Source organism: Triticum dicoccoides, chromosome 3B, assembly GCF_002162155.2.
Source record: "Triticum dicoccoides isolate Atlit2015 ecotype Zavitan chromosome 3B, WEW_v2.0, whole genome shotgun sequence".
NCBI classification, from domain to species: domain Eukaryota; kingdom Viridiplantae; phylum Streptophyta; class Magnoliopsida; order Poales; family Poaceae; genus Triticum; species Triticum dicoccoides.
Window position 1 is genome coordinate 437,233,941 of NC_041385.1, and position 11,735 is coordinate 437,245,675.

The window sequence follows — 11,735 nt, forward strand, 5'->3', positions numbered from 1 at the left end:
CTGGACGTTTGACCAGTTCCCAGACATTGTTGAGCTCGAACTGATGTAATTCTTCTTGCATGGCCTGAATCCACTCAGGCTCTAGAAATGCTTCATCTACCTTAGTGGGCTCTATAATAGAGACAAAAGCATAGTGCCCACAAAAGTTAGATAAATGTGAAGCTTTTGAGCGTGTGAGAGGACCTGGCGCTCGAATGTCATCGATGATCTTTTCCACTTGCACTTCTTTTGCAATGCGAGGATGAGCTGGTTGTCGTTGAGGAATTTGATCAGCATTTTCTTCAGCACCATTTTCTTCAGCATTTTCATCAGGTGCACCAGCTCGATGTTCTTCACGTTCTGGAATGAATTCTTCAACAGATTCTTCGGTAGGAACAACATCCTTAGTACCCTTGAACTTGATAGAATCCTCAGGTTCTGGTTCATCTATCACAAAAGGTAGGTGCTCTCTTTGCGAGCCATTAGTTTCATCGAACCACACATCTATAGTTTCAACAACCTTGTGAAGAACGTTGTTGAAGACTCTGTAGGTGTGCGAGTCCTTTTCATAACCAAGCATAAAACCTTCATGTGCTTTTGGAGCAAATTTAGCATTGTGATGAGGATCTCTAATCCAACATTTAGCACCGAAGACTTTGAAGTAACTCACATTGGGTTTCTTGTCAGTGAGGAGTTCATAGGCAGTCTTCTTGAAGAATTTGTGAAGATATACCCGATTGATGATGTGGCACGCAGTATCAATTGCATCAATCCAAAAACAACGAGGTGTTTCGTATTCATCAAGCATAGTGCAAGCCATTTCAGCGAGGGTTCTGTTCTTGCGCTCCACGACACCATTCCGCTGAGGAGTATACGGAGTAGATAACTCATGAGTAATACCAAGTTCATCAAGATAGCCATCAAGACCGGAATTCTTGAACTCGGTCCCATTGTTAGTTCTGATGTGCTTGATATTCACACCAAAGTTGGTTGAAGCCCTCGAGCAAAATCGTTTGAAGATTTCCTGCACTTCATGTTTGTAAGTGACAATGTGTACCCATGTGTAACGAGAATAGTCATCAACAATAACAAAACCATATAGAGATGCATCATTCGAAATAGCAGAATAATGATTAGGACCAAAGAGATCCATGTGAAGTAATTCGAATGGACGAGTAGTGGTCATGATAGTCTTCGCTGGATGCTTGGCCTTGGTCATCTTTCCAGCTACACAGGCTCCACATAAGTGATCCTTGAGGAATTTAACATTCTCAATGCCAATGACATGCTTCTTCTTCACAAGCATGTTCAGGTTCCTCATGCCAGCATGACCAAGTCGTCGATGCCATAGCCAGCCTTCTGAAGCTTTTGCAAGTAAGCACATTGCTGGTTGTGGTCCTGTAGAGAAATCAACAATATACATATCTCCTCTCCTAAAGCCGTCGAAGACTTTGGAATAGTCAGCTTCCATGATCACAACACATCGATATCTTCCAAAGACAACAACCATATCAAGATCACAAAGCATTGAGACAGACATGAGGTTGTATCCTAAGGACTTGACAAACATGACTTTGTCCATGTGTCGATCCTTTGAGATCGCAACCTTACCTAGACCCAATACCTGACTTTTGCCTTTATCAGCAAAGATGATGTGCTTCAGATGCGACGGTGTTAAGGGAGCATCCATCGATAGACTCTTGTCACCCGTCATGTGATTTGTACATCCACTATCTAGAACCCACTCGTTGGCTTTGGGCTGATCATCCTGCAGATGAATTAGTGCAACTTACGATCTCATATACTTCATCAGTGAAGAATATGATATCAAGTTCATCAGATGAATTTCACCAAACAGTAAAATAGATATTTCAGTATGAGGACGTGTGAAATGAAAGTTCATCATGATTCGCCTGCGTCCTTTCAGGCATTTTGTCAGGCCTCCAGCAAATTCTTCAGACGTTAAGGCACGTCTGGAGACCTGACCCTGCATAAAAGATTAGTTCTTTTTCTTCAGCACCCACATCTGAAGGGGTGGCAAAGAGTTCATCACTCTGCGAGCACCATATGAGAAAGGTGGCATAGAGGCCAATCCATTTCGTTTCACATAAGAGGGGTTAGGGTAAGCATATGAATAAGCAGAGAAATTCTTCGAGGACTTATGAACATAATGATTTGAAGAATAATGCACATATTCATAGCCCTTAGCTCTACCCTGCGAAACAGAGTTGTTAGCATGATGATGATCATATGAGGACTTTGATCCATTTGAGGAATTTGATCCATGTGAAGAATTAGGTCCATATGAAGAATTTAATCTGGGGTCCTGTTCTTCACAGGTGGTGTCATGAGAACATTCACCTGAAGACTTTCAACATAACTTTAGGGAACCCAGATTTTCTTCATAGGGGAACCGTTCCTGCAGTTAGTCCCAACATATCTAGCAAATACTTCACCATTCTGATTTTTGAACAGTTTATAGTTGGAGTCAAATGACTCATCAGAAGAATGAGAAGATTCAAATGTAAAGCCAGATAAGTTGGATGGATCAACTGGAGGTCCCTTTGCAGCAACCCATGTGGTTTTGGGGTACTGCTCAGGCTTCCAATATGTTCCATCAGCATTGAGTTTCCTCTCAAAGGCAATACCCTCTTTCCTAGGGTTTCTGTTGAGGATCTGCTTTTTGAGCACGTCACAAAGAATCTGATGCCCTTTGAGGCTTTTGTACATGCCTGTCGTGTACAATTCCTTCAGCCCTGCATCATTAGTAGTACTAGCAATGTCCTCAGATGAGGAATTAGTGATAGCAGTGGCAGGTGAAGAATTTGTAACAGTTGAAGCATTTGAACATTCAGGTGAAGAATTAGCAGATTCACGTTCAATGCACTTTAAGCATGGAGGAACAAATTCTTCTTGAGTAGCGCTGATTTGTTGAGCAAGTAATGAATCGCGATCCTTCTGAAGATCTTCATAACTCTCTCTTAGCTTCTCAAGATCTTGCTTTCTTTGAAGAAGTTCAAGAGAAAGTTTCTCGTGATCAGATAAGATAGCGTTATGATGACCTTGAAGATCGTCAAACTTGGAATGGAGTCCCTGAAGACTTTCAGCCAAGGCTTTTGACTGATCCATTTCTTCACCCAACATATCATCGCTCTTATTTAGCATGTAATGAGCTTTTTCCAAAGCTCTTTGTTGTTTAGTGGCAAGGGAAGCAAGTTTTTCATAGCTAGGTCCAAATTCATCGCCAGATTCATCATCACTAGACTCAGATAGGTAGCATTCGTTTACCTTAGCACTTTTTGCTATAAGGCAGGGGTTGGACGATGATGATTCTGGTTCGAATGTCATCTCCTTGAGAGATTCCTTGTAATCATCAAGCCAAGGATCATTAAGATTTAGATGACCATCATAGACCTCAGAGAGACGGTCCCAGATTAGCTTCGCGTGATTGAGATGCATGACGTTCCTGAATTGATTTCGGAACAGACTTGTGCAGATGACATCCTTCGCTGTGAGGTTGAGAAGAGTGTACTTGCGAATGTCATCAGCTTCAGCCATCTTGCATAGATCGGTAAGACCGATCTCGGTGACGGTCCATAATTCGCTGTCCATAGCCATGAGTCGCTTCTTCATCATGGCCTTCCACCGAGGATACTCATGACCGTCAAATATGGGGCAGGAGACGTTCCTCAATCCTACAGTCGACATAACTAGAACTCCAGGTGGTTAAACCAAAACCACACAGAACAAGGGACTACCTTGCTCTGATACCAATTGAAAGTGCGTTATATCGACTAGAGGGGGGGTGAATAGGCGATTTTCATGAATTCTTCACTGAGGAATTTGCCAGTGAGGAAATTCCTTAGCGAAGAACTACTAGCAGCGGAATACATACTCATAAGTAAGCATAACAGGATACAGACTTAGTCATCATGATGAGATGAAGACAAGCACAGAGTATAGAAAGCGTAAACACAGGATAACACAAGATGAAGACAAATAGACTGAAGAAATTGAACTGAGGAAATTGAGAAAGTCTTCAGTCAAAGTCTTCAAACACAGATATGAACAATCACTCAACACAGTAATGAGGAAATGAAAGAGTTGAGGAGATAGAACCAGTAAGGTTGGTGAAGACAATGATTTGGTAGACCAGTTCCAACTGCTGTCTCAGTTGTACGTGTGGTTGGAGCGGCTGAGTATTTCAACTCGAGGACACGTAGTCCCAGACACCCAGTCGCTGAGCACGCAGCTCAGGACACCAAGTCCTCACCGTATTCTCCTTGAACTAAGATCACACAGATCTTGTCCAATCACTCGTGGTAATTCTTCAGGCGACTTCCAAACCTTCACAGACTCGGTCACTCGGCGATCCACAATTCCTCTTGGATGCTCTAGACCATGATGCCTAACCGTCTGGAAGAAGCACAATCTTCAAAGGTAACAAGCGTCGGATCCACGCAGGATCAATCTCTTCAGTGATGCTCAATCACTTTGGGGTTTGTAGGTGTTTGGGTTTTTGGGATTTTCCTCACTCGATGATTTTCGCTCAAAGTCCTCGGAGGATGGGTTGCTCTCAAATGACAAGTGTCAGTTTCTCTCGGAGCAGCCAACCAACTAGTGGTTGTAGGGGGCGGCTGTTTATAGCCTAGGGAGCAGCCCGACATTATAAGACATAAATGCCCTTGTCTGATATGACCGTTAGGTGGACAAGATATTTTGGGACAGCTGGCGCACATCACAGCAACGGTCGGAAATTTGACTCTCAAATTCCTCAGGGCTATCATGTTCCTCACTGTGTAGGCAATCCGCACTGGCGAATTCCTAACTCCTTAGTCAGAACAAATTCCTCAGCGACCAGAAGAACTTCGTCTCTGTTACTGAAGAAAGTGACTGAACTGTATGAGATTTCCAAAGGCTTCACTCGAAGGGTTTGGTATGTGTAGGATTTTGAGTTGAGCATCACTTGGAAATTTTTCCTTAGTATTTCCTCGACCCCCTTTAACAGTACGGTGTTTCCTATGACTCAAGAAAGAGAAAAACAAAACCATGAAAACGAAAGTCTTCAAGCTTCATATTCCTCACATGAATATCAAGTCTTCACGGATACACCAATTTCTTCACTTTCAAAGTCTTCATGAAACTCCTCAGAAATACCAAAGTCTTCAGTCGAAGATATACATTTTTAGGGGTTGACTTTCTCTGTAAATATCAAACTCCTCATAGACTTATAGACCTGTGTACACTCACAAACGCATTAGTCCCTTAACCTATAAGTCTTCAATACACCAAAATCACTAAGGGGCACTAGATGCACTTACAGTAGCGTCTTGTATTATTTGAGTCTTTGCTTGTTTTGATTTTTTAGTTTGTCATAATCATCCTTGCTGGACACACCTATTTGAGAGATCCATAATGAGTCCACCATACCTATCTATATGCGGTATTTTCATGACGTTCCAAGTAAATTTGTATGTGCCAACTCCAATTTTCAAAATGATTTGCCTTCTCGTGTGCCCGTACCGCTCATGAAGTGGCACGGGCTGGCCAATATTTTTCCATGTTAGATATGTATTCTCAAGATGAGTGTTTATTCACTTGTCATTGCACGAGAGTATGGTCGGTAATAGGGATGCCCAGTCCTGAAATGAAAAATAAATTTACTTTATGTTGTCAATAATAAATTCCTTGGAAAGTGTTGGTATGGAAGGCACCCGTCGAAATGGATAGCCATGGATTGTTAAAGAATGGTGAAAAAAGTAATAAACTTTATTTTATGTTTGGGAACCGCCTATGATGTATATAGCATGGAAAGTATTGGGAATTCTCGGTCGTTTTCGTTGACTGAAAAGCATGTCTATCAAAACAATTTTATCTCTCAATTTAAACTTTGAGCTCTGGCACCTCTACAAATCTCTTATTCCCTCTACGAAGGGCCTATCTATTTAGTTTTACGCAATTTTTATTTTTATTGAGTCTCTATCTTTTCTTATAAAAGCACCAACTAGGGAGCACTATGGCATACTTGTGCATTGGATGTAGCTAATATTTGAGCATGTTTCATGAATGGATCAATGATTGAGCTTAATGGGCTAGGGATAGCTTTCTTTAGCATTGATATTTTGAAATACATGGTTGCTTATTGATATGCTTGAAAATTGAAGTCTTCATGTCAAATTATAAACTATTGCTTTGAATCATCTAAATTCCAAATGTCCATGCTACAAAGAAAAGAATATGTGATAAATATGATGGGTAGCATTCCACATCAAAAATTCTGTTTTTATCATTTACCTACTCAAGGATGAGCAGGAATTAAGCTTGGGGATGCTGATACGTCTCCAACATATCTATTTTTTATTGTTCCACCCTATTAAAGTATCATTCTTGGATGTTTTATACTCATTTACTAGCAACTTTATATCATTTTTTTGGGACTAACCTATTGACATAGTGTCCAGTGCCAGTTGTTGTTTTTTGCTTGTCTTTTTACTTCACAGAATATCAGTACCAAACGGATTCCAAATGCCACGAAACTTTTCAGAGATTTTTTCTGCCCATAAGACACCCAGGAGGCCCAAGAAGTGCACTAGAGGGGAACTGTGGGGGGCACTAAACACCAGGGTGCGCCAGGCCCCCCAGGCGCGCTCTGGTGGGTAGTGGGGCCCACAGGCACCCCCTCCACCGTCCTCTGGCTCTATGAATACTCTAAAAATCCAAAAACCCTAGGGGAGTTGACGAAACACAATTCCAACCACCGCAAGTTCTAGAACCACGAGATCCAATCTATAGGCCTTTTCCAGCACTCTGCCGGAGGGGTCAACGATCATGAAGGGGTTCTTCATCATCACCCTTGCCCCTCCGATGATGCGTGAGTAGTTTACCACAGACCTATGGGTCCGTAGGTAGTAGCTAGATGGCTTCTTCTCTCTTTTTGATCTTCAATACAATGTTCTCCTCGATGTTCTTGGAGATCTATTTGATGTAATGACTTTTTGCGGTGTGTTTGTTGGGATCCGATGAATTGTGAGTTTATGATGAGATCTATCCATGAATATTATTTGATTCTTTGTTGAACTCTCTTATGCATGATTGTTTAGCCTCTTATTTCTTCTCCGAAACTTTAGTTTGGTTTGGCCAACTAGATTGATTTTTCTTGCCATGGGGAGAGGTGCTTTGTAATGGGTTCAATCTTGCAGTGCTCAATCTCAGTGATAGAAGGAGACATGACACGCATGTATCTTTGCCATTAAGGATAAAAATATGGGATCTATTCCTACATGAATAGATCTTGTCTACATCATGTCATCGTTCTTATTGCATTACTCTGTTTTTCCATGAACTTAATACACTAGATGCATGCTGGATAGCGGTCGATGTGTGGAGTAATAGTAGTAGATGCAGACAGTGGTCGGTCTACTAATCTTGCATGTGATACCTATATACATGATCATTGCCTTGGATATAGTCATAATTATTTGCTCTTCTATCAATTGCCCAACAGTAATTTGTTTACCCACCGTATGCTATTTTCTTGAGAGAAGCCTTTAGTGAAATCTACGCCCCCGGGTCTATTTCCTACCATATTATTTTCAGATCTATTTATCCAAAAATTCAAAAATACCTTGCTGCACTTTTTCTTTACTTATTTTATTTTGTGTTTTTGCTAGATCTATTTATCCAATCTCATACAATTTAATCTATCTCAATACTAAGGAGGGATTGACAACCCCTCTTATGCATTGGGTTGCATGTTTTTGAGGTTTGTGTGTAGGTGTTTTTCACATAGTGTTGTTTGGTTCTCCTACTGGATAGATAACCTAGGTTTCATAACTGAGGGAAATACTTACTGTTGTTGTGCCGCATCATCCTCTCCTCTTTAGGGAATTACCAATGCAGATACAAGAATCAATGTGCATAGCCATACCTGTTCTATCTCGTTCTACTTTGATTCGACAAAACAAGGAACTTTGAGGTGATTCTTTTCCGCACTTTTTAAGGGTATATCACATCTTTTAACTATGCCAAATATGTTGATAGTTGGAACTAGTGAAAGTATGAATCCCGGGCCTTATTTTTAAATATTGAAACTCCCTTTTTCTACATGTCACCTTGTTGTCTTTATTTATTGTGAAAATATAAAAATATTGTTACCATCTAAAATATCAATCTATCATCCAAATTATCAACCTATTCGTCGAACTAGCGCACCTATACAATTAGCAACTGTATTAGGTGTGTTGGGGACAGAAGAGCCTGCTTGTATTTGATTGCAGGGTTGTTCTGAGAGGGAGGTTGAAAGTGCGTTATATCGACTAGAGGGGGGGGTGAATAGGTGATTTTTAGGAATTCTTCACTGAGGAATTTGCCGGTGAGGAAATTCCTTAGCGAAGAACTACTAGCAGCGGAATAAGTACTCAGAAGTAAGCATAACAGGATACAGACTTAGTCATCATGATGAAATGAAGACAAGCACAGAGTACAGAAAGCGTAAACACAGGATAACACAAGATGAAGACAAACAGACTGAAGAAATTGAGAAAGTCTTCAGTCAAAGTCTTCAAACACAGATATGAACAATCACTCAACACAGTAATGAGGAAATGAAGGAGTTGAGGAAATAGAACCAGTAAGGTTGGTGAAGACAATGATTTGGTAGACCAGTTCCAACTGCTGTCTCAGTTGTACGTCTGGTTGGAGCGGCTGAGTATTTAAACTCGAGGACATGCAGTCCCGGACACCCAGTCGCTGAGCACGCAGCTCAGGACACCAAGTCCTCACCGTATTATCCTTGAACTAAGATCACACAGATCTCGTCCAATCACTCGTGGTAATTCTTCAGGCGACTTCCAAACCTTCACAGACTCGGTCACTCGGCGATCCACAATTCCTCTTGGATGCTCTAGACCATGACGCCTAACCGTCTGGAAGAAGCACATTCTTCAAAGGTAACAAGCGTCGGATCCATGCAGGATCAATCTCTTCAGTGATGCTCAATCACTTTGGGGTTTGTAGGTGTTTGGGTTTGGGATTTTCCTCACTCGATGATTTTCGCTCAAAGTCCTCGGAGGATGGGTTGCTCTCAAATGACAAGTGTCAGTTTCTCTCGGAGCAGCCAACCAGCTAGTGGTTGTAGGGGGCGGCTATTTATAGCCTAGGGAGCAGTCCGACATGATAAGACATAAATGCCCTTGTCTGATATGACCGTTAGGTGAATAAGATATTTTGGGACAGCTGGCGCGCAACACAGCAACGGTTGGAAATTTGACTCTCAAATTCCTCAGGGCTATCATGTTCCTCAATGTGTAGACAATCCGCACTAGCGAATTCCTAACTCCTTAGTCAGAACAAATTCCTCAGCGACCAGAAGAACTTCGTCTCTGTGACTGAAGAAAGTGACTGAACTGTATGAGATTTCCAAAGGCTTCACTCGAAGGGTTTGGTAGGTGTAGGATTTTGAGTTGAGCATCACATGGAAAATTTTCCTTAGTATTTCCTCGACCCCCTTTAACAGTACGGTGTTTCCTATGACTCAAGAAAGAGAAAAACAAAACTATGAAAACGGAAGTCTTCAAGCTTCATATTCCTCGCATGAATATCAAGTCTTCACGGTAACACCAATTTCTTCACTTTCAAAGTCTTCATGAAAGTCTTCAGAAATACCAAAATCTTCAGTCGAAGATATTCATTTTTAGGGGTCGACTTTCCCTGTAAATATCAAACTCCTCATAGACTTATAGACCTGTGTATACTCACAAACGCATTAGTCCCTTAACCTATAAGTCTTCAATACACCAAAATCACTAAGGGGCACTAGATGCACTTACAATCTCCCCCTTTTTGGTGATTGATGACAATATAGGTTAAGTTTTCAATGGGGATAAAGATGTGAAGTGTAAGTACTGATATTGAGGAATTTGAATGCAAGATATAGAAGAACTCCCCCTGAAGATGTGCATAGTGAGGAATTTGCTTTTGAAGCAATGCACACTTGAAGAGTTGAATCATGGAGATCTCCCCCTATATCTTGTAATTCATACACGCATTTGACATATGATATGAAGAATTTGAAATGCTTGATGAAATATGGTGCCTGATGAAATTCAGCATGCATGCAGTAACATTAATGAGGAACAGGCATGCAGAATAACATATTGAGAGTATCAAAGCACAGTGCATCAAAAGTATCAGGGCACCATCGGGTTTAAGATTACAACTCGATCCAATAAAGTTTCAAAAGAACGAGAGTTGTAACTTAGCAAAAATAAACGCCCATATAATAGACCCGCTTGAAGACTAACTCAAATTTCTCCCCCTTTGTCATCGAATGACCAAAAGGATCGAAACTGAGGACTAACGCCCCTGAAGAATTATCAAGTTGATGGAGGAGCGCTAGCGTTGTTGGGGTCGGTTGTTGTAGTAGGGCCTGCCGCAGTGTCGTCCAAGTCTTCATTTTCATCAGTCTCGCGAGATGAAGAATAGGAGCTGGCCACCAAGGAAGGAACTTTGACCTTCTTGAATTTCTTCGGTGGAGGTGCAGACCAGTTAAATTCTTCCTTGAGACCCATATTCTTCAGATCTGCAGCGCTGTAGATATGAGAGAGAACAGCCCAGGTATGGTTGAAGGTTTCATGGAGGTAGTATTGGTTTTTCTTCACTGCATTGTGTGTTGAGGTCATGTTGTGAAGAATTGAACCAAACTGACGCTTGACCCATTTATGATTGCGATCAACCTTCTGATGAAGACTGAGGAGTAACTCACGATCAGTGATCACCCCGGGAGCTGTGGCTTGAGGATTTTGCTTGGCGGCAGAGTCATGTGTGGTAGAGTCATCATTGGTGGAGTAGGATGCAGCCTTGCAAAATTGACCATCCAATGGATGAATGCCTTCATCTATCAAGCAGTTGCCTTTCCTTTGTCATCAATTGAGGAATATGTCTGTTTGAGGACTTCAATCAGAGGCAAGTAGCTGCCATGGTTCAAAGTGTCAGCTTTGTAATTCAGTGAAGCCCTTGTCCTGATGAATCTCATAATCCTTGGTGCATAAGGCTTCAGCTCAAATTGTAACGCCCCGGATCCGATGCGCCAGGTGTCTGCCAGTTATTCGACTTCATTGCCATGTCATGTGCTTGCGTGTTGCATTTTATCATGTCATCATGTGCATTTCATTTTGCATACGTGTTCATCTTATGCATCCAAGCCTTTTCCCCGTTGTCCGTTTTGCGATCCGGCACTCCTATGCCCTCCGGCGTCCCCCTTTTGTCTCCTATTGTGAGCGGGTGTTAAACTTTCTCGGAATGGCCTGAGGTTTGACAAGCGGCCTTGGTATAGCATCGGTAGACCGCCTGTCAAGTTTCGTGCCATTTGGAGGTCGTTTGATACTCCAACGGTTAACCGGGTAACCGTAAAGCCCCTCTCTCTTTGCAGCCCAACACCCCTTCCAAAGTGGCCCAAAACCCATCTAACTCCCCTCCATGCTCTCGCTCGTTCGATCACGATCGTGTGGGCGAAAACCGCTCCTCTTTTGGACTCTCCTAGCTCCCAGAAATCTATAAATAGGTCCCCCCCCTCCATTTTCGCGGATGAATCCCCCAAACCCTAAAAAAATCGCCCTCCGCCGCCACCGGACGCGTCCGCCCCATGCCGGACACGTCCGCGCCCGCGCCCGCAGCCAATCGTGGCTTGCCACGTGTCCCCGCCGCCACCATTCCCACCACGCGCCGCCGCGGGCCCGCGAAGCCCGTCCGCGGCCCTC